The sequence below is a fragment of the Lissotriton helveticus genome, chromosome 9 (genome assembly GCF_964261635.1).
Source record: "Lissotriton helveticus chromosome 9, aLisHel1.1, whole genome shotgun sequence".
NCBI classification, from domain to species: domain Eukaryota; kingdom Metazoa; phylum Chordata; class Amphibia; order Caudata; family Salamandridae; genus Lissotriton; species Lissotriton helveticus.
Window position 1 is genome coordinate 857,150,524 of NC_136070.1, and position 24,358 is coordinate 857,174,881.

The following is a 24,358-nucleotide window of genomic DNA, read 5'->3' on the forward strand; positions in this document are numbered from 1 at the left end:
GTTTTGTAGAAGTGCAAGGAGTATTAGGGTTTGGTTATCCAGGCACTTGTCTATATCACAGAAAGTCAAGAGGCATAGGTTATCCAGGGTGTAACAACAACACGTATTGTGACAATTTCTATATGGAAAAACAGAATGTAACATTGGTGAGTTGGCATTACAAAGAGTTGACAGTTCCCGGGGAAGCTGGTTATTACCCTGCATGTAATCCCATTGTCCATTTTACTGATCTCATTTTGTATGTCAACTGCTCAGTGATAGTTCTGCGTAAAGGTCCGTACTCTATGGTAGATCCAAAGGACCCTAGTACCTTTGGGTGGAATTCCAGGTACTCTGCTGTCGATTATGACAGGCCTATTTATGCACACCCTGTTTTTTTTTTATCTAATGGGACCTATTCTAATATGCATAATGGTACCAATGATAAGGCCCTTGGGATGGTGTTGCCTTTAGGTGTGCCTTGCTAATACGCAAAGCCTAAGGTCAGATGGGTTAAAATAATGCTGACAAAGGAAGTCTGCGAAGGAGTGACAGACCTCGCAATAAATAGTTATGGTAATGGTATCACCTTTGGGTATTCTCTCCTCTATTATTACCTTCGGTGGTACTACTATGGCCAGGTGTGAGAGATCTAGAGAATATTTTGGATGTAAGCTGCAAATACTGTCTAACTCTACAGTAGCAGCTTTGCATGATATCACCATCCACCTGGAAAGTATGCGAATACATTCTGAGCAGACTAGATATGCAGTCGATTTCATCCTAGCTAAGAGCGGTAGTGTGTGCACGGTAGTAGGAGACCAGTGTGTAATCGTGATCACTAATATGGAAAAGAACAATACCCAACATCTTTTAGACATTCTAGAAAATGTTAAAGGAATGGAAAGTGGGAACTGGAGGTAGTCACTTTTTGGTAGTTGGGGTTGGATCCTTGAAAAGATGATTTATTTCATTGTGATTTTGATCTCTTGCTGTGTCCTGGTCCAGTGTCTCCCATTTTGTTGCTCCTATTGCACCACCCTTCTCACTCCTAAGAAAATATTGATTCATGATACTAATGCAACAATTACTATTCAGAAAGAAGTAGAAAACCTCATGAAAATAGATGAGGGCATTTTTTAGATTTATTCCCTCCTTACTGTTTCCTTCCTTATGCTGCAGACATGGAGTGCTCCTAAAGCAGTTCACTAATGATTTGTTGAATTGTATGTATTTTGTTATTATACAAAATGATTAGCTCATGCTAAAAAGAGGGTCTGTTAGAATAGAAAAAATATGCTTTTGCCTTCTTTTACGTAAGTTAGCATTCGCTGCGCCATTTTGTGTATGGGCGCCATTTTCAATCATGATCAAAACTAATCCTTTGCTATTTCTAAGAAACAGCTTCTTCGAAGTTATGTTTCTTCTCTTTGAGTTCTACTACGCTAACGAATGCACTGTTCTTATTACCGCCTGCCTTTCTTTTTTGAAATAGGCCTTCTCCCACTAGTCTAGCGGTGGGCACAGGCAGAGTGACCTTGAATAGGAGATAATGTGTGTCCGGGCTCAGAATCCAAACTTATCCCTTTGTAATTTACTGTCCAGCTGCATCTGCTTGGAAAATTCTATGGTGGGGGTGCTCTTTTTGGTTTCAAAGTGTACATAATGTATTGTTATGCTTGTTAATGTCAGTCCCTCTGCATCACCCCTAACAGATTGGGCAGACTGGGCTCCACTGTGAGTGTATCTGAAAAAATAGATATTGGTTTATATTCTCTACTGTCTGACCGACTCTTCATTTTGGTATGGAAAGCTGAGAGGTGGTCATGAGTGACCAAGGTGACCCTATTTTGGGATTTTCCTTCAGTACAATGATGCACTACAAATTAAGGACTAAAGTGGTTGCTTTAAGAAGCATTACATGTGTAGTTTCTTGCAATATTTTATGATAGAACCCTTCTGGCTCCTGACAGACTCCATTGAGCTATGACATAGGTGCCAGAACGCAATGCCATGAAAGCGTCTTTTAGAATTTTGAGTTTGCACTTACAAACAGCAAAATAAAGACATGCAATATTACTCGCCATATGTGCCATTGTCATTGGCAGGAACCCAGGTTGATAAGATGCTGCAAATGGCGATGAGGATGGGATCGGTAACCCGAAAAATTACTGCGCTGTCCCAGAGAGTTTGCCATGGTCCAAGCAAACTGCTTGTGCATGCCACTCATGTCGCTGCCAAAATAAGGGATCTATGCTTTATTTTATGAAGTCAAAGCTCAACTCCAGCCATTACAAAGTAGGTAAAGACAATGAAAGTGTTGCCAAGAATCGACACGTTGATGGACGTGAATCTGCCGCTCAAACCATACATAAAGGTACTGCTCTGCCATGCAAGATAAAGTTCTACATTATATGGAGTGTTTACTCTGAAAGCGGATTGAACCTGGTTTACGAAGTGCAGCCGCTGATAATCATAACTTGCAAGATAACGTTGCGAACAGACGCACTGTACGGTGTAGATCAACCTGGTGTTAGAATATGCAAATTGACATTTAGAAGAAAAGAAATAAATGACTTACTGAATACATTAAAGAGAATCATCATACTATAGCACTTAGGGACATATGTATGAAAGTTTGGTTTTGCGATTCTCAAATAGCAAATTTTAGAGAATCGCTATTTGAGAATCGCAAAACGAGATGTATGTAGGATTTGCAAAAAGATTTGCGAATCCTACATATTCCTTAATTGCGAATGGCAAAGTGCGTTTTGCAATTAAGGAAACCCTCCCCATTCATTCCTATTGGCCTCGTGGCCCATAGGAATGAATGAGAAGACATTCCTCAATTTGCAATTAGCAATTAGAGAATCGCAAATTGAGAATGCAATTTCAAGGTTGCAAGGGTGTCAAAAGGACACCCTGTTGCACCCCTGAAATAAGCATGGGTGCACAAGTGGCTCACATACATGCCCTAAGGGTATGTATGTGCGCCACATTGCACTTTGAAAAATGCAAAAAAATGAATTTTTCAAAGAAATCGCAAATTGGTGGTAATTTGCGATTCCTTAAGGCCAAATTTCACTTTTTCTGTGCTCCTTACATTGCATTTAAGGAATCACAATTTGCGATCCCATAAATGCAATCTCAAAATAGAGAATTGCAAATTTTGCGATTCCTTATTTTGTGAGGCAGTTTTTCATTCATACATACACTAAGCCCAATTGGAATCGCAAACGCTAAAATTCTGTGAATTTCTGCATTTGCAATCACAATTTGGAATGATACATATGGCCCTTATTGGTGTTTGTTCAAGGAGAAGAGTTCAGGGTTGTTCTTATGGAGTTGTACATACCTGAAGCATAGTGCTCACAAATTTGGAGAATGGGGCTCAGAACAACTTCTTTGCAAACTAAGGAGCCAAGAGCAACTTTCGGAATATAGAACTTTTTCAGATGGCTGTGAAAAAAGTCACGTTTCCAGTTCTCATTACAGGGGAGTCAGATGCCAGCACATTGCAAGGTCTCACAGATGAGTTGCAGACACCAAATCGTGGGGATCCACCCGAGTTGTCAGTAAGTTCCACACTAGTCCACAACTCTGCTGTGTTCCTGAAACCACTACCACTTTTTGAAACATCCAAAAAGCAAATTATTGGCGATAGATAGACTGTGTGGATCTTGCGGGTGATGGTGTGGAATAAGTCATAAAGAAAATGCTCCGAAATGATGGAGAAATGACATATTCTTAGATTAAAGAAACACTGAATCTCAAGTTCAATCCAGTTCTAAATGTTGATTACAAAAGATATATTTTCAGTCAAGAATGCCAACAAGTTGGTGAAGCCAATAATTAATTTGTGGAGAGACTTGATAGGCTTATCAAGCACTGTAGGCTCAATGGATTTAATGATGTGGAAGATACATATTTTATTGTTATTGATGAATGCTTGTCAGATTCATCAAGACATCGAATGCTGTGAGAAACTCTTAGTCTGGAGCGAGTGTTGATGGCCGCCAGAAATGAGGAGCATGCTGAAAGACAAGCTGCTGAGATGGAGGCCGGAGGGACCTAGAGTGAATCAGTAATGACTATTAAAAGTAAGCAAAAGACTGGAGAACACACAGTGATGTCTACATATAAAAAGAAGTTATGCTTTAGATGTGCATTTTCATTTCCACATGAAGATAAATGTCCCTTCATTGGACAGATATGTAAAGAATATGGGACAGCAAACCATTTTGGTACAGTTTATAAAGTGAAGAAAAGGTAGGTTTATTATGCCGTGAAGACAAAATGCCAACCAGGACATTCCAGAGGTAACATTCGACACATCCCACACGACCAAGCAGTGACATCAACTGAGACAAATCAACAGTGAACAAAGTTGATCATCATCAAATCGTTTGTCCGCCTAAACATCAAGTGAAAGTGAGGAAGACAGTTGCGCCATATCGGTGTTTACCTCAGAAAAACATGAACATGAAAAATGTCAGTCAAAAACGTCAACATGCCAAAGCACCAAAGTCTTACAAACGTCGAAAATTACATTAAAAATAAATGAATGCTCGATACCTTTCATCATCGAGAGTGGTACAACAATAAACATAATACTTTAAGAGAAATACAATGAATTAGAAAACCAGCGGCTCCCCTTTTTCCAAACAGCCTTTCATGTGGGATCAGCCACCAATGACAATTTTATCGCACTAGCCACCCTCAGCCACCAAGCCATGCAGCATAACCAACTCCCATTTTTTTGGTGTTTTGTCAGGTTTACGGCAGCATTTGACAAAGTTGACAGACAGATTTTGTGGAGGAAACTGGCATGTTGGAGTATTCCACTGCCTCTTTTAATGGCAATAATCGCACTGTACTAGGAATCTTGGGTGCTTGTGAAAACAGGCCCCAACACCACTCTCCACCAAAATACCCACTACTGGGGGTCTGAAACAAGGCTGCATGTTAGCGCCTCAACTTTTCAATCTGTATACAGCAGACCTGCGGATAGACCACTTTGCATTCTTCAGTACGCAGATAGACCTGACCAACAGCTGCCTTGCCATCCCTCATTTAGGTCATAGACCACTTTGCATTCTTCAGTACGCAGACAACATTGTTATCATGGACCACACCAAAATGGGGCTCTAACCAGCACTAACCTGTTTCCATAAATACAATGAAAAGAAATTTCTCACCATCAACCCAGATAAAACCAAAATACTTGTTGCCGGTCACTACAAGAACAAAAAACAAGTTTCATGTACTATGGGTCCCACGACTATCACTTCGGCCCCCAAATAAAAGTACCCGGGGGTGTGGTTCACTGAATCTGTTCAACCATTCGCTCACAAAAATGCAATAAAAAAAAATCAACAGCAATCACCTATGGCTTTACTGGGCTTAAACCCTTCCACGAGGGACTAATTCCCCCGTGGTGCGGTGGGAGGGGCCGCGCACGGTGCCGCGGTACTCATGAGGAGTCCAGCTCATCATGCGGCACAGTGGAGCTGTGCTCATAACGAGCTGGACTCATCATGACTCCGCCCACTCCTTTAGAATGCCCGCACAGGCAGGGAATTCGCTGAGCGTGGAAGGCGCCGCAGCAGCATGACAAGTCCAGCTTGTCAGGAGCACACGACCACTGTGCAGCATGACAAACTGGACTCGTCATGAGCCCGGAAAGGGTTAATAACAACTTTCAAAGCCCATCTGCAGAAGGAATAAAGAAAATCATTCAAGCCTCCCTTCTTCCAGCACTTCAATATGGCCATCATGCCTTCCCAGAGCATGCTCGGAATTGTTTGAGCATGTTCAGTGTGTGGGATATAACAAAATCTTCCAACTGCCGAAAGATATTAGTAGAGCAAGACTCAGACTGTAATTTGGGCTGGTGAAACAAACCCTGATCATTGATGCTGACTTTCTTAAATTCTATATTTGCATATTAAAATCATCAGAGAACTCTCTTAAGGCCTGCCTTAGAGGAATTTTTGAAAATGTAGGTTCTCCATGGAATAAACAACTTCAGAGAGCAGTATCAATTACAGCATTAAATCTAACAGCAATTGCTCTGGACCCCATCTCTTATTCTACAAGGAAAAAGTCTATCAACAGACAAGTGTAACTGGCCTCATTCCAGCAAGACCATACTTCCTTAAAATCAACAGAGTTCTTGGGCCCATTCAATTCTTCGTATCTGGTAGCTAAACCGCAGCCCTATATGTCTGCTACCCTCAACCCCAGATTTCAGAGCGATATCATGTATATGCGATTGATGGCCCTACCGATCTTGGACGTCGATTGACCTTCAGCCAACCAAGACAGTGGAGGTGCCTGCAGGTTATGCAATTACTGATATGAATAATGGCCACACCTTTTGTGCTGTTGTTGTGCCTTGAACCAAGAAAGGATAACTCTAATCAGCCAAATATATTTTAAACAAGGGGCTCAAACTTGTATAGAAGCCTCAGCAGTATGTTTTTCACAAGTGTAGCCTTCCACCCTTGCTCGCTGTGGGAGATTTGTAAAAAATCTTAGCGATGCACTACATCCCTGGCCTGAACGCCTCCCAACATCCTTACACGGTCCAGAAATTGATATTGGACTACTACCCAAGGGAGCAGGAGACAAATAATTTCCATCACAGCACTGAATCTCTGAGGACACCAAAAAAGAAGAAGTAACATCTTGAACTCACGCTGTAACAACCATATCTTGCAACACCAAATGGCAGGAACCTAGACCAATCTTGTGGGAACTACAACTATCATTGAGTCAAGAACGCTAGTCTGAGCAAGGCTCAATGCATCTTATCTTTCTCCAATTTTAGTGAATCTAACATTGCACCAGCGCTTTATTCTGCTTTTCGCGGATTTGTATAAATTGAGTCATATTTCAAAGCTTTTTTAACAGTTTTAACGGATGCAGACAAAATGCAAAATAAAATGAATTGAAGACAACAGTCGCAATATAGGTTGTTAAAGGACAGTCTTCACATGTACACAAATACTGATATGCATCTATACTAGAATCTAGCGCTGCACAAGGCACTCACACTTTAAAAGAGAGTAAGGACTTGGGTAAATATTCATTGTTAAAGGAAAAGAAAAAAGTTTTGGGCATTCTTTCACTTCTAACTCATGTTGCACTCTTACCTGCAAATTAACTTAGTGCTAGGATAAACTGTATCATTTAAAACAAAAATCCTTTGCAGATGTTACAGTAAATGGTTTTAATGTTGCACTTTTGTATTTAAGCAAATGTAACTGCAGAGTTTTATGGTCCTATCCCTATGCAATGGTTTTAACTAACTATACAAATAAACATCAATATCGAATTACAATGAATTATCTCCATGGCCTCGACTTAAACCATCGAAAACCATAGAGTACAACTGTGCTGCAGTGATGCCTTTAATAAATTAATGTCCATTTGTAGTGACACTGAAACACAAGAAAAAAAGGTGCAAGTACTCATCCTTGTATTTCAGTGAACAGAGGCAACTACCTGTATACTTAGTTGCAGTACCTCTGCTGATATGGGATTGATTTCTGTGAATTACAACATGAAAGCTCACCTTGAAATAGTAAGTAAATAACCCTTCATTATTTCATGGTTTGGGAAAGCTTAAGAATATGAAAGTAAGGGTACATAATAATGACAATGTCCATCCTCTTACTCACAGACATAGACGAGTTGCCTTTCAGTTAAAAGAAGTTGTTGAAAAATAACTTTAATTGTTGCCTAAGCATGACATTTTTGAGCAGTCAAATGATTTGACTCCAAAGGTTTCTCCCATAGCGGTAGTGGCAAAAAAGGACAGTGAAGGAGCTTAGACATATACTTTCAAATGCGTCAAGCAAACAAGGCAATTGAGAAAGAATGACATACAGGTCCACACTTTGCTGACATGATAACGCAATTAAATAGTACAAAGGTCTTCTCTTGCCTTGATTTAAGTAAAGTTTATCATCAGTTGGAACTCGAAAAAGATTGCAGTTATATTACTACCTTTTCTGCACATGTCGTTCTGTCTCGATATAAGGACTCTGTTTTGGTGTGCCATCAGCTGCAGAACATTTCCACAACGTCATTTGATGTGTCACAAAGCCAGTTGTGAATGTGTTCAAGTATAAAACATTACCAAGAACACAAAGTGGACTCACTAGCATTGAAAGTAGTGAAACTGCACATGGAAGTTCCTCATCTTGTTCTTTTTTAGATCGGGTTAGGGATTCCAGACTGCCACCGATACACCACAAGAGAAACAAACCTTGGCTTCAAAAAAAGCCAGAGAGGAAAAAGAAAAAGAAAAGCTGAAGAAAAGACTAAGAATTTAAAACAAAGTCTTATAATAAACATTTCATCAAGTAATTTGACTAAGGCCCAAGAAACCATCCTGAACAAAGGTACATCTTTTGTTCCAACCTACAACAGCACGGCTCTGGGAAATGAAGTGTCATTTTTCAAATTCATGAGACTATTAAGATTTCAAAATGTCTTCATTAACATAATACCCATGACCAAGGAATCTGAAAGCCCACCATTCATACCTAAAAGCACATTTATGGCTCCAATATCCCACAAAACCCTGGACACTTTTGAGACGCTAGTAAAGAACTATCTTGGGAAACTGAATTACATGAAGGCTAAGAAAACTCTGAGCAACCTTAGATGCGCAGAATACAGCACATTGCATAGTCTGGGCAAGAACAATGAGATCATCTTTCAAAAAGCTGACAAGGGTGGTGGTCTTGTGATGATGGACCGAAGTTTCTATGAAGCAAAAGTCAATAAATGGGTAAATTACATCACTATTTACAGCAGATTGGAGATGGATCCACCAACAGAAATATCCAATCATTTGGATACAATTCTCACTAGAGCTTTGGAATTGAATTGGATGGACGAAACAACAAAACAGTTTTTGACCACTCCTTTCCCCAGACGGCCCAAATTGTACATGCTACCGAAGATACACAAAAACTTGACAGATCCACCTTGCAGACCAATTGTGTCAGGTTGCGGATCGCTGTTTGAAACACCAGGACATTACATAGATGCTCAACTCCAACTAATAGACGAAAGTTGGGACACATACACTGAGTATACCACTGATTTCTTAAGGAAGATCACATCTTTGCCAAAGCCAGGAAATGAGGATTGGCTCTTATGCACAATAGATGTGGTATCATTGTACACATCGATTCCTCATACACAAGGGATTGAGGCAGTTGAATGGGCGTTACTCAGACAACCAGACATGAACACCTCCAAAGCATTTTGTCATTGAACTATTGGAGTTCTGCTTAAATCACAGTTACTTTGAATGGAACAAAGATTTTTTTTTACAATTAAATGGAACATTAATGTGTTTTCCCAGAACTCCTGCATGCGCCAATACTTTCATGGCCAAGTTCGAACACAATCATATTCTAACTAAGCCTGCTTGGTAGGCTGGATTAATCTTTTTTCGGTGCTTCATAGATATTTTCTTGATTTGGAAAAACACAGACGATACTTTGATTGAGAACAACAGAATACTAAATGCTCAAGATCCGAGGATCCAATTTACCCACTCCATTCAGAAGAGTGGTCTGGCATAATTAGATGTCTGGATAGAAGTGGTTTCTAATAAAATCTGCACACGCATGTACGAAAAAATCCACAGATAGGAACAACTCATTACTTTTTCAACTTTTTCAGCCTCCGTCGCTCGTCAGAAACTTACCATACTCCCAGTTTCTGAGAACACGACGAATTACTTGAGAACATCCTGCATGCAAAGCAACAATGGGAACACAGAAGAAGACTTTTAGCTGTCTGTTGAACCACTGAAGTGCATGATTTGCCTGTTTTGTTTATATCAACAGTTACTCCCCTGACGAAGGGACTGCCCGTCCCGAAATGCATTGAGCATGGATGATTTTCGCAAAGTGATTGTTAATATTGACAGTGAATGTTTTATAACTGCTTAATGAATTTATTTCTAAATGAAATGTGATGGTATGATTTTGAAGCATATACCCAAAAAAATCTATGAATATAAACAAAGTGAATTGGATAATAACTAGTATGTTATAATTTTTATGCAATTGATGCATATCATTTAGAGCAGTCCACGCTTGTGTCCAGGTCACTTAAAAAACCTGGCACAGTACACAAGTATAGGAATGATATATTGATTTTCGGAGCTACACAAAAGGATTATAATACACTTGTTACCCAAGTATTTAGTTTACTGACTGGTGCAGACCTGACTTTTAATGAAGACAAGTCAAGTCAAGTTCCACAAGACAAAGTTAAAATTCTTTGGCAATATATTTTCAGATGGGGATATAACACTTGATCATGCCAAAATACAAGCCCTGTTAGATGCTGATCTCCCATAAGATGTTTTTATGATATTTTCATTTCTTGGCATGGCCAGCTACCGTTCAATTGGTGATCATGTGTTCATTGTACTGGAGCGTACCAATGAGAAACCTGAGTTACATTGGGCCTGATGTACTATGCATTTTACCACTCGCAAATGGCTCATCACACCATGTGCGACCAGTAAAATACTTTTTTGGCATGTACCAACCCTATTTTGCAAGTAAATAACTTATTACTGACTCCCAAAATAGGGTTTGCGGGTTGCTATTAGGAAGGGCTTGTTAAGAGCATCCGTTCCTAATAGCGAGTCACAAAAGTATGTAAAAGAAATTTGCGACCGGATATGCAGTCACAAAACATTCACAGTTACCCCCAACCTCATGTTGGTGGTAACCCATTTGCAAGGTGGGCACCCATTGCGAAGGTGGGCAGCAACATTTTTTGAGGGCAGGCAGTGGTCCCACAGACCACTGCCTACTCTTAAAAAATGCAAAGTTAGCGTTTCATTTTTATTTTTGAAATGCATCCGTTTTCCTTTAAGGAATATGGGCTGCATTACAAAACAATTGCTTTACTTAAAAAGCAATCACAGCCATGGTGGTCTGCTGACCACAGCAGACCACCATCACTTTGATTGTAGCCATTCACAATGGGTCACAAATTGCGATCAGCCTCATGAATATTGTTGAAGTAGGTTCATTTGCGACCCACTGCAAATTGCTAACAGCACACTGTTGAACATTGCAGTTTGCGATTTCTGAATATCAAAATACCAAAAATTCACTACTAGGAAATTGCAAACATGCAAATTTGTACATCTGGCCCACTGTCTGTTGCAAGCTAATGAGACAAACTTTGTCAGCTGGATTTCTTTATGGGTATTATCAGGGTTGAGCAAGGCAATGATAGCTTGCCTACTACGTAGACTCCCATGGAGTTCCATTTATGCTTTAGTCAGATTTTTTTGATTAGTCAGCAGTGTGGGACAAAGTCATACAACATGTTTGAGAGATTCCTCACACTGCCCTCTGTCCCTTTAGATTGTACCATCCACAACACATGAGCGAGTCATTGAGAGACTAGAACGCATTTTTGCATCATGGGGTGTTCCAGACATTTTTAAGTCTGATAGTAGCCTGTCATTCAACAGTCGAGAATTCATGGATTTCCTGAGCCTCTGAACATAAATCATCAGAAGAGTAAACCTTTGTGGCTGCAGGCCAATTGATTCTTTGAGTGTTTTATGAGTATGCTAAAGAAAGCAGTACAGTGTGCAACTCCTGATAGGCTCCGTTTTAAAACAGTTTTGAATTCCACCCTTCAAGCCTATCGTTCAACACCTCACTCGACCACAAGCAAAAGTCGTGCAACTGAGAAATTCAGTAGAGCAATGACAACCAAGTTACCTCAATGGACCAATAAAAGAGGAGGAAATGAGATTGCAACTCAGATGATGGACTTGGTCAATGAGAAAAAGGTAAAAGCCTGTGCCGATGAGAGGCAACATGCGAAGAATATTGAGTTAAAGACAGGAGATCTAGTGATCTCTTGACTAATGCGTAGGAGGAAACCTGATACTCCATATGATGCTGCACCTTTCCATGATGTGTCCACCAAAGGACATATGATGACTGCCCAACGTCCTGGATAGTCTGCTACGAGAGACACTTCTCACTTTTGGCATTTTTTTCATTGATCTGCTGATCAAGGTGATGAAAGATAGACTGAACCTGAAAACTCAGTGACTGCTGTTACTTTTTCACCATCTTCGAAAATCTTTGACAGTAAAGTTGACAGCTCCAAGCTTCCAGTAACCAGATCAGCTTGAATAATTAAAACATCAAGAAGGTTGATTGAAAAAATGTAATTGTGTGTGTATGTGTGTCTGTGTGTGTGTATATATATCTATATATTTATATATATATATATATATATATATATATATATATATATATATATATATATATATATATATATATATACTCGCCTTTTACTTCAAATCCAAAACTCGAACAGACAAGCGTAGACCCAGGTTTTTCTTAGTGCAATATTTTATTTTGCCAATGCCGCCATGACGCGTTTCGGGAGATCCCTCCCTTGATCACATGACCCTGGATATGTAGCTAAGCACACATCCTCCTGCATGCACAAGTGGCGTGTGCTGCTCTGGCGTACACAGGTCAGCACAGGGGTGTGCCTATCCGGCATGGGGAACGGGGTGTCTCGGACATGTCCGTGTACAGGAATTGCGGTAAGTGTGTCTCTGTGTTCTGGTGTGGCCTGCCACAAAGGCCGCTGCAGTCGATGTTGTAAAGTGGCATGCACCACCTCCAAAGGGCAGTGTCACGATGTTGCACGTCTGCTGCATGTCCTGGGTGCACTGCCTTTGACAGTGCTGTGGATCACTTACCGGCTGAGCTTCCGCATTGCGGATGTCACCTGCGTTCAACCTGTATTCCAACGTCGCACACGCCTATCCGAGTGGTGCATGGACGTGTGCCTCTCCAACAAGTGGGTAGCTGACATGGATTAGGACGGGTGTCTGCGCCCCCTGTTGGCCCACAACCAGGAGTGTCATGGTGATGCCTGTATATGTCATGCATAGATGTTTGCTATGCATGTTGGGAACTGGGCCTGGGAGATTGCACATGTAGTATGCAGTGAGGAAATTGACCAGCTTCCCGATTCTGCTTTGGTGCACATTGGGTACAGTGGTTGGAGTCAGCACATCTGTCCCGGTCACCTGATAGATTACGTCGACGACATGTCTAATATTGTGGCCAACCATCACTTATTACAGATAGTGGCTTACGCAGCTGCACTCGCGTTCATGGACGAGTGACAAGGTACCTGCAACCACGACTCAATGTGCCACATTGCACGTGTCCCGCCGCATCATTGCATGTTGTACATCAGGTCACATGTCCCAAAACAACAGTGGACATGGCTGCATTGGCGTCGAATGATGTCAGAGGTGCGGACAACCAATGCTGCTTGACACTGACTTGTGTTTTGTGATGGACTACCCCTAGGCGAACATGGAAGTTTTCCTACGTTCCTTATTCAGGCATGCTGCTGCATTTGTCTGTATATCGTGGAACTACTCTTGGGCATACTGAGATGCCCTTTTTTTTATAAACTTTCCACATTTTCATTAGTCTCCGAAATGTATTGTGTCTTGATTTGTATGCCAATGTGTGTGTCACACACTCTCTGGCTACCTGCCATACGTGAATTACTACCCCATCCGGACTGTGGGTTTGTACCTATGCGTTTTAATGTGCCTCTTTTGTACTGATGCTTTTGGAAGCTTATCCCCCACAGGCGAGAGCATTTGTGTCCTGTGTTCGATTGTGCGAATGTTTGTGTTTGGTCAACATTGTGTTGGATGTTGGTGTACTCTGCTTCCTATGTGTGTGTGCTGCATTCTGTGTGAGATGTCCCTTCATGTGAGCTTTTCTTCACCCTTCTCCCTTTCAGGCAGTGTGTTTTTCACTTCTATGCTTGTTCACTGGTGTGATGTTGGTGGGTTGTGTGACTTGTGCTCCTTGTTGTTGTGTTGACCATGGTTTGTCTATAGTTGTGCGGTACTTAATTGTGCATGTGTGCCATTGTGCCCATCACCCCCCGTCCCCGACTCCCTGCTTCTTTCTCTTCCTGGTGCTGTTGTGTCTGTCATTTTGTTACTCCACTCATAAATACATGGAATGAACAAATTAGAATAGTTACTTGATTCGTTTAGGTTTCAAAACTTCTCTCTACTGTTTTTTATTTTTTTTCCATATTAAACAGTTTTTTTAATATTCAAGGACACATAGAAGTCAGAAGTGCAATGTATTCTATCAACACACTTTCTAGAACATCCTACCTTTGCATGTTAAAATTTCATCATTTTTAAAAAACCTAACAATATGTTTTTTGCAACATTTTCTCGAACATTTAACAGCACGTGCAGGGTAAAAGTTCACGATTGTTTGAAGTTCGAACAGTGCCTTCCAAATGCAAATAGCAGGTGTGGTTGAAGTGAGCAAATTTTATCTTATGATATCTGCTCCACTTTTAAACTGCTTTTTCTTAAACAGTCACAAAGATGCTTTTCCACAAAACGAATGTGCACCCTACTTTTAAAAAACAATGCTTTTCATCTCCCAATCCGGTATCGTTTTGTATGGCAAACAAAAAAAGTAGTTCCCCATCTTTAAACATATCTCTTATTCTACAAACAGACTGCATGACCTACAGACATCTATCCATTCCTCCCAGCCATACCTTCAGAATGCTAGCATGGATCGTAGGACATAGCTATGTTTTCTGGTGCAAGAGGTATGCAGAACAGAAACGTTTTGACTTAGACCTAGGTTTACAAAATGTGGACATTACATGGTTTGGACGGAGAGGATTGAAGTGGCACCAATTGTTCCTTTAGTTAAGCCTGTTTGCATCTCCAACACCCTGACCTCATGATTGTGCACTGTGGTGGAAACGACCTAGGCACAGGGAGGTTTGGTTTGCAAATGCTAATGAAGGACACCTTTCGACAATTGATGTTGCTTATTCCTCAAACTGTCTTTGTATATTCCAATATATGCCAAAGACAGAAGTGGAAATGGTTAAACCAATTTTGTCCTCAGATTGAAAAATCTAGGAAGAATATCAACAAAGCAGTTTCTGCATACCTCAGAGACCATAGAATGGGGTTGATCTACAGCAACAACATAGGTTTTGATATGGCTGATATCTACAGAAATGATAGAGTACACTTCACAGATCAGGGAAATCTAGTTTTTCTGAATAACCTGAAGCTGTTCATCTGCACTTATATGTAGCTCCAAATAATAAACACAAAGGCTCTTTTTAGAGCCGCCTTATATTCCCCATATCGGTTCGCAGAGTGACAGCTGTGATCCGGCTAGAACAGGGAGACCTGCAGGCCATCAAGCAGACTCACAGAGGGACACCTGCGGCCCGTGGGCTCTGCTCGCACAGGGAGAGCTATGGGCAAGCGGCTCAGCTCGCACAGTGTGAGCTACGAGCCGTCGGCTCGCAAACGCATACCAGCGTGCTGGCTCGCAGAGGGAGAGCTCGGCTCTAACTCGCAAAGTGACAGCCCCTCCGACACCATTCACCCCCAAACTTTCAATATAGGAGCTAATCAAAAAAAGAACAACTTTTTAGATATTTTCATAAAGATTCGTCAAACAACGCCAAAGTTACAAGCACATAGAAGATTCCCCCTCCCAACATAAGTGAAGCCCGGGGCTGCGCAGACCTCAGCGGACCCCCACAACCCTTGCAAGCCCCTGGTAATATTATTTTTTTAAATACCCCCGGAACCTAGCCCACCCAAGGGCCTCATTAAAATGAAATGCGAGAACCCGCTACCCCAGCGTGAATTTTGGACCCCAGCGGACCCCTGCAACCCCTGCGAGCCTCTTCTATTATTTTTTAAGAAATACCCCCGGAACCGAGCCCACCCTAGGTCCTCATTAAAATGACACGTGAGAACCCACGATCCCACCGCAAATTTTTGCCTATTCTTTTTTTTAAAGATTTTTTGGGCACTGGGGGTCCTTCTGGGACCCCTTGAGCAGACCTAGAGGGTGAGCATTTTTCTACCCTACCCCCTTCTCTTGTTTTATAGCTTTGTTTTCCTGTTTTCGGGTGACTCGCTTCTACCGAGCCACAAGATGGCTGCCAACACTTCCTGGTTTGGAGTGCTAGCAGCCAATCACAGTCAAGCTCGAGCACGTGACTTAGGCTCTGCCCAGATATCAGAACATTTATTTTTTTAATTTCTCGAAAACTACTGAACGGATTTACACCATTTAAAAAAGGTTGCTTTTGGAACCAAGCTCAAACTTTCTGCCAAATTTGGGGTCATTCCCTACAGAAATTTGAACTGTAGCTCGTCACAAAATTTCCTATTGAAATTGACATAGAGAAAATGACTTTTGGGACCCCCTTTTTTCTCAGCCTCCGCTTGATGAATCACCCCCAAACTTTCAGGATAGGATCTGACCTGGATAGACTTTTTTTGGGGGAGAATTTCAGGAAGATTCGTCAAACGACGCCAACCTTATTAGCAAATCAAAAAATGATTTTCCTATGGAAACTAGGTTCTAACTATAACTACCTACTGGCGACTGCTGGTAGGTAATGTATACACATATATATTCCTGCACACGGACATGTCCGAGACACCCCGTTCCCCATGCCGGATAGGCACACCCCTGTGCTGACCTGTGTACGCCGGAGCAGCACACGCCACTTGTGCATGCAGGAGGATGTGTGCGTAGCTACATATCCAGGGTCACTGCCAACGCTGAGGTGAAATGGTAACATCCGCTGAACACAGCACACTGTGATGTTGCAGAGCCCGTGCCTACATGCTAACACAATGACCACAAGGACACACTTGCTTGGGTTCAGGGGGCGTTGGCGGTCCTGGGGTTGTTGCGATGAGTGTTGTGGCCCACTTGGGTATCCCTGTATCATGCTAATTGACTCCATGGCACCTGATGTTGTTCCAGTGTGGCTCTTGGCTGTGTTCCCTTTCATGCTGCAGGTAGTCGTCTTGCTCAACACCAACAGAAAGCAGGTGTAAAATCCCTGGTGCTAACGCGGCTTATCGCCAGGATTTGCTTCGCATTGCAGTTGTTGTGAAAGTTGTGATGTGATTTTTTCGTGCACAGAACAATAAATGAACTGGGCAGTGTATCCCTTCAAGATCCAGCACCTGACCCACTATTCCCAATCAATATAAATACAATAAGATTTCTTCATTGATTTTGTGCGTACAATGTAAGTTCACCCACTACCACAGTGCAATTTAATACAGCATTTTTGTATTTAGAATAAATCGCAAAGGTGCACCTTGTGTCTTTTTGCACGGGAACGGCTACTCTGCATTTCATTATCAGCACTTTAATGCAACTAAAGTTGAGATAAATCTAACACACTACTCAGACGTTGGTGCAAACTGCAGACATCACCAGTATTCCCGCTATAACTGCCGCAAAATTTTACACCATGGTGGACACCACCAAATAACAGTAATAAGAACGAGAAAGAGTCACACAGCACTTAAGAAAACAACAACAAACTTTATTAATTCTTTTTTTTCAAACTTTATTTTTTCATAAACATATATATAAATGTAAACTAATAAACTAAATTTGACAAAAAGAATACAAAACAACAAGGCGGAACACTCCTGTGGAGATCATGGATGTCGACGACAAAGCCTGGAAAATAAAGCACAAAATAAGGACGTATGTAATGCGCATATCAAAGGAGTGAGACACAGAGAAACAGAGAAGGAAAAAAAAAGGCCAGAGAAAAAGAGAGGGAAGGAAAGAAAGGGAGTGAGAAAGGGAGAAGGGAGCAAGATAGATAGAAGGAAAGGAAGGAAGAGAGTGAGAGAGAGAGTGAAGAGAGGGAAGTGTGTGAGAGAGAGAGAGGCACTGCCGACCCTCCGCATCCATGACCAAATAATTACCTGCTGTCACAGGAGTGTCTACCAGTGGACAATCTACGTGCCCGTCAAAACTCCATGGATCTCACAGATGTCGCTGAGTCCTGAGTCATGAATGGTAGAGACCACATCAGCTTCTCCGCGGCCCGGCAGATCTCACACATGTCGCTGAGTCCTGAGTCATCAAAGGCGGAGACCACATCAGCTTCTCCATGGCCCGGCAGATCTCACACATGTCGCTGAGTCCTGAGTCATCAATGGCAGAGACCACATCAGCTTTTGGTGCCGCTAACCCTGTGCAACTCAAGTCTGTGCCACGTGGTGGTAGCCCCCTGACGGGCACATCAGCTTCGGGTGGCACTAACCCTGTGCAAGTCAAGTGCATGCCCCATGGTGATAAGCCCCTGACGGCCACATGAACTTCGGGTGGCACTAACCTTCTGCATCTCAAGTCCACACCATGTGGTGGTAGGCCCCTGATGGCCACATCAGCTTCGGGTGGCACTAACCCTATGCAACTCAAGTCCACGCCACATGGTAGTAGGCCCCTTACGGCCATACAGCTCAGTGTGGGACTAACACTCTGCTCAACTCTTCATGCACTCTTTATGATTCAGACCCGTGGAGAGTCCGTCATCCAGTCAGCACCGGCAATAAAGGAGTGACTTTGTCGATCCATTATATTTGCGTGGTCACATGGCAGGGAGAAATGTCTTGGTCCAGAAAGCCCGCTTTCTTGCATCAAGTGAAAATATAGCAGAGCTGTCTGTGCGAGATAGCTCTTTCACGCTCCCTCTTCCTAACATCACCACTTCACAGCTATGTCGTTAGAAGCCAGTCCGTCGGCTTGCATCACTCTACCTTTGTGAGCTAGTACACTAGTGTGCCTGTATCTCTACTACGCTGCTGTGCCTTTGGGAGCGGACGGCTGGTAGTTCTCCCTCTGCAAGTCGAGCCCAGGGGACGCATCTATCCCTCTGCGAGCCTGGGTGTGAACTGTTCATAACTCACACTACATAAGTATTGAAAAATCTTTTTGCGATTAAGTCCGTCAGCTGGCATCAGTCCGAGGCATTTCTGAAAAGATACTGGAGTTCTTTCTGTGAGAAATACCCCTTTCACACTGCCTCTCCCCACATCAGCTAGTAACGCACCCTTTTCCCACATAACCAACATACCCCAACAACCTTCCTGGGCCCAGAAGTGTCCCTGTGCGGTTGGACAAAGAAGAATCTTAGTCATGCATAGATTTACATATAAAACATTTTATTTAAAGAAAACAACAACAAATTAAACTAATGGGAGTCTGGTGCAGTGGTTGCGGCCACGAAATTGGGGTAACTGCCATTCAGGACTCAGGGCACAGTTACCGATGTGGGATCGGCTTGTGTTAAATAGGCTTAGTGGCACCAGAAGCATTGAGACTGTATGAGTCTGTGTTGATGCTTGGTGTGGACGGGCCGCACTGGGAGCAATGTGTCTTGCTTACTGGACTGATTCATGTGCAGTCGGGACTCTATCTGAATTGTGAGGCCTGCTGACCGTAGTGTAGGCTAGAGGTAGCGGTGAGCAAGGGTCCACAGCAACGTGCATACTTTGGTGGCCCCACCGGCCTGCGTGTTGCAGGTTCAGTGGTACCACGTGTCGCTGGCCTTCCATATGCAAATACCCCTCACTCATCAAAGGGAGTCTGGTGCTGTGGTCACTGCCACAAAGTTGGGGTCACTGCCATTCAGGACTCAGGACACAGTTACACATGTGGGATTGGCTTGTAATAAAGAGAGTTAGTGGGATTACATGTTGCAGGCCTTGCATATGGAAATAGGCCTCACTGATCGAAGGGAATCTGGTGCTGTGGTCGCTGTCACGATGTTGGGGTCACTGCCATTCAGGACTCGGGACACAGTTACCCATGTGGGACAGAGTTGCGTAGTTCAGGTTCAGTGGCACCACGTGATATAAAACAAGTTTTTGAAGTAAGGATACTAAAAGGATATTGTGTAGATTTAAGGGATGTTATACTTAGTTGGGATTTTTACCAGAAACTACTTTAAATTTTGTTATTTCTTTTTGAAACTTTACATCACTATTATCTTCCATATCTTCTTCAACACCTACACTTATCAAACTGTTATTTTCTGTACACTTCTCTTGACTACCAAAGAAACGTAACTCTATATCATCACAAAGTTGTTTTATATCATTTATATTAAAACTCCAATTCATGCGGCAGGAAGACCTAGACTTATCCAGATGATTCCTCTTGACTTTGAATATAAACTTGCAGATGTTTATCGACGTGAACATTCGTAGGATCTTATTTCTCGATGTGAAAGCATCTTTAAGCTGAAGCTGTACAATTTTTTGCTAAGTGCGTTCTCCTGTGAAATTTTTCCCCACATTTCTTTCAATTCTGTCTACTCAGACTTGGTAATATATGACGTGAAATAGCGAGAAACAGCAATTCAGTTATCTGCTACATATTGTATGTCCAAGTATTTTTGGGTGATTTTCGAGTGATAGTATGCCTTACTGCTGACATAAAACTGTTCACTTTTCCTTGCGATTACTTATGGTGCACTGAGGTAGTAGTACCTTTGGTGCTCAGCGTGTACGTACCCTGCGATGATGTGTGGTCCAGGGGGGCCGCACTCAGAGCAATGTCTTTGGTCTATTGGAATCTGCATTAATAAGGCCACGTGGCGATGGCTTATGGTGCACTGAGTTAGTAGTAGCTTTGGCGCTCAGCGTGTTCGTACCCTGCGATGATGCGTGTTCCAGGGGGACACACTCGGAGCAATGTCTTTTGTCTATTGAATTCTGCTTCAATACAGCCACAAGACGATGACTTATGGTGCAGTGAGTTAGTAGAATCCTTGGCATTGAGCGTGTACGTATCCTGCGATAATGCTTGGTCTGGAGGGGCCGCACTCGGAGCTAAGTTTTGTCTATTGAATTCTGCTTCAATACGGCCATGTGGCGATAACTTGTGGTGCAGTGAGTTAGTAGTATCTTTGGCTCTCAGCGTGTACATACCCTGCAATGATGCATGGTCTGGGTGGGGCGCCCTCTGAGCAATGTCTTTTGTCTATTGAATTCTGCCTCTATTCAGTTTTCGAGTTATAATATGCCTCACTGATCGAAGGGAGTCTGGGGCTGAGGTCAGTGCCACGGACTTGGGGTCACTGCCATTCAGGAATCAGGACACAGTTGTACTTGTGGGATCTACTGTGCCGATGATGCGTCGTCCAGGCAGGCCGTAGTGGTAACAATGTCTGTTGCCTACTGGACTGCGTCATCTGCAACCGCGACTCGATCTGTATTGTGAGCCCTACTCACCACAGTGAAGACAGGAGGCAGCGGTGATTAAGTGCCCACAGGCATGTGGCGTTGACTTGAGCAATGTCTGTTGTTTACTGGACTACGTGATCTGCAATCACGACTCGAGCTGTATTGTGAGCCCTACTCACCGCAGTGTAAGCTGGAGGCAGCGGTCAGGAAGAGCACACAGGCACGTCGTGTTGACTTAAGCAATGCCTGTTGCCTACTGGACTGCATCATCTGCAATCTCGACTCGATCTGTATTGTGAGTCCTACTCACCCCAGTGTAGGCAGGAGGCAGCGGTGAGGAAGGGCCAACAGCCATGTGTTGTTGACTTGAGCGATGTCTGTTGCCTACTGGACTGCGTCATCTGCAATCGTGACTCAATGTGAATTGTGAGCCTTGCTGCCCGCAGTGTATATCGAAGGCAGTAGTTTATACATACATAAGTCCGTGGTGCTGTGCCGCTGGGGGTCTGTGTGGAAGAAGCAAGAGATCGGCTGAGGAGGCTGGCTGTCACAACAGCGGCCTTGTGGCAGGGTGAGGGGCATCACCCTGGCAGATGTTTTGGCTTTCCCACAAGTTAACCACTCCCAGAGATCCAGCCTATTTATTCACATTCCTAGGCTGAAGTGGCGTACGTCGGACCAGCCCACTTCGGTTACGCTTCTGCATATAGGGGACGACGACACAGCTACATGACTGAGATCTTCCCTAATGTTTGACGTAACATGGTGCGGTCCACTGTCCACAATACTACAAGCACTAGTAGTATTTGTGCACATAGAGAGGTGTGTTTTGTGCATACTGAGATGTGTCGTGCACATCACCGCTACACTTTGCATTGTGTGCAATGTTATTTATGGGTGAATTGCTTTCTTCACATATAGTTTGTTCACATCTGTCACAATATTCAGCTATTGTGTGGCTGAGGGGTCATGTTGTTTTTGGAAAGTTTGCTGTCTTGTTCTGAGTTGCCTCTGTGGTAGAGGGGTCCTGGGGGTGGTGGTGGGTGTTGTGGCGTTCTTGGGTGTCGGAGCTTCTTGATCAGTAGGTCTATGACATGTGTTGGTCTTCAGATGTGGCTCTGGGCTGGGCTCCCTTTCATACTGTATGTAGTTGTTTAATATTTAAAAAACAAGAAGACATTACATAGTTTAAATAACAAATACAAATATTACAAAAACTATTTTTAGGATATTAAAGTTACAAAATGTAATATTTGTTTTCAAAATTACTGAGGAAAACATGGATTTTTTTAACTTTATAATTAGAAGTTAGTATTTAAATAACCTTTGAAATTGACACAAAAAATAGGTCTCAGGAACATTAAAGTTAGAAATTAGTATTTAAAAAAACAATTTCAAATGTACTGAAAAAACATTTGGCACATTTCCCAACATTGAGATAATATATGGCTGAGGGACCATGCCATTTTTGGAGGGTTTGCTGTCCTGTTCTGCTCTGCCTTGGTGGTAGTAGGGAGAGGGTTGGTACGGGGGGGAGGTCCTGATGGTTGTGGCAGTGGGTATTGTGTCCTTCTTAGGTGTCAAAGAAAAGTATAGGTTAAATGAACATTATAGTTAGAAGTTAGCATAAAAAAAATTGAAATTCACAGAAAAAACATAGGTTTCAGGCACGTTATAGATAGAAATTAGCATTTAAAAAACTTTTGAAATTCACTGAAAAAAGCATAGGTTTCAGGCACGTTATAGTTTGTAATTAGCATTTAGAAAACCATTGAAATTGACTGAAAAAACATAGGTTTCAGGCATGTTATAGTTAGAAATTAGCATTTAAAAAACCTTAGAAATTCACTGAAAAAAACATAGGTTTCAGGGACGTTATAGTTAGTTGGACATTTCACTCATACAGAACCATATAAATTGTTAGTTGAGCTAACTATAACTCGTGCCCCTGCAATGCACTGCTGATGACGTCACATATTACATCATTCATGACATGGTCAGTGACATCACTGATGACATCATCCAGTGACTGTGTTTCTATAAAATGTAAATATGTTTCATATATATGCCAAGGTGTATTGAAGAATGAATGGGTGTATAAGAGTGAGAATGGATAATTTAGTAGGTGTGTGACTGACTGTATATGTGAGTGATTAATTGTGTCTTACTTAATGCATGTGTTAGCGACTGATACAGACATTCACACAGTTTAGGTTGTCAGTTGGTGTGTAAGTGGTTGTATGGGTTTGGTGAGTAGCTAAATGAGGATCTATATGGGATATTGATTGGTTGTTTGAGTATCTGTATGGGTACCTGCGTGTCTCTGTGGGTGGGTGGGTGGTGTGACTGTGCATAGATGTGTGAGTGGATGATTCACTGGGTGTATGTGTTCAAGACTATATCTGTGAAGGGCTATATGGCTGGGTGAGTGTGCGTATGGTGTGTTGGTGAGTGAATGGATGCCTCAGTGGTGCATGTGTGAGTAACTGCGTATGTGAAAGGCAGTATATGTGAGTGTTGGAGTGCATAAATGACTATATGTGAGAGTGAGTGATTGTGAAAGTGCCTGTATGGATCAGTGTGTGCTTGTATTAGCTATTGTATCAGAGTGTAAGTATGTGTTAGTATATGTTTAAATAAGTGAGGTGGTATGTGTATAACTACAGGTGAGTAAATGAAAGTGTGATTGATTATTTCCATGACTGACTAGGTGTGTGAATAACTCTATGAATGAGAGGCGGTGTGTGAGTGTCTGTATAGATATGTGAGTGCATATGATAATGCTGTATTGATGGCTGACTGTATGTATGAGTGACTGTATGGGTGAATGAGTGGATGTTTGAGTAGAGCTAGGAATTAGTGAGTGGATATTTACTAACTGGTATTGGAGTGTTCATAGTTTTGAAAATGATAGTCTGTATTTAGGAGTGAGTGTATCAAGTGTTATATTAGGGTGTGATGAGGTGCATCAGATTTTAACGTGGATGATGTCATCAGTGATGTCATTTGAGATATCATCAGTGATGTCACTGACCATGTCATGAATGATGTAATATGTGACGTCATCAGCAGTGCATTGCAGGGGCGCGAGTTATAGTTAGCTTAACTATTAATATTTGACATCATCAGCAGTGCACGGCGGGGAGCGAGTTATAGTTAACTCAACTAACTAAAACGGGAGAATTGCTATGGTTTTGTATGAGTGAAATGTCCAACTAACTATAACATCCCTGA